The sequence below is a fragment of the Nannospalax galili genome, unplaced genomic scaffold (genome assembly GCF_000622305.1).
Source record: "Nannospalax galili isolate Female #2095 unplaced genomic scaffold, S.galili_v1.0 scaffold312, whole genome shotgun sequence".
Classification (NCBI taxonomy): domain Eukaryota; kingdom Metazoa; phylum Chordata; class Mammalia; order Rodentia; family Spalacidae; genus Nannospalax; species Nannospalax galili.
Window position 1 is genome coordinate 1500312 of NW_008335967.1, and position 514 is coordinate 1500825.

The window sequence follows — 514 nt, forward strand, 5'->3', positions numbered from 1 at the left end:
CAGATCCTCAAATGACCTTAAGAGTAAAAATAAATCGGTTTATCTGGACCAACTGTATGGCCTTAAATACCCAAAAGGAAAGTATAACCAAAGATTAAATGAGCCAACATAATATCATAAGAGTCCATATGTATAGCTAAAGGCTACATAACAAGCAACAATGTCAGACAAGTGATACCTTCTTTTGAGTTGTTGGCCAGTGTGGCCAAGGGGATTCTCAGAGAGTAACCCAGCATAGAACTTGGAAAATGAACAGCAGACCCCAATCTTATCCAAAGCAATATAGACAAGGGATTACCACTAGATGAAGAACAGCTGACCCTCCTAAAACAAAGACCTCTAGATAGGCTGACTAGATTCACCAGAAGGGCAAGTAGTGGGGAATCGCTGGGGGTGCCGACAACACAGCAGACAGCAGCAGGGATATCAGAGTATAACGGCTCTAGTTGGGGGAGGGAGGCTATGGGAGGGTGCTATCTGGGAAGTGGGTGTATAGTTGAATAAGATGGTTTGG

The 514-nt window shown here is 43.6% G+C and overlaps 1 protein-coding gene across 1 annotated transcript in view; it reads left to right on the plus strand.

Annotated features, from left to right (window-relative positions):
• Positions 1-514, plus strand: part of Lamb4 (laminin subunit beta 4) — a 100461-nt gene that overhangs the window by 90735 nt on the left and 9212 nt on the right. The window lies entirely within an intron of this gene.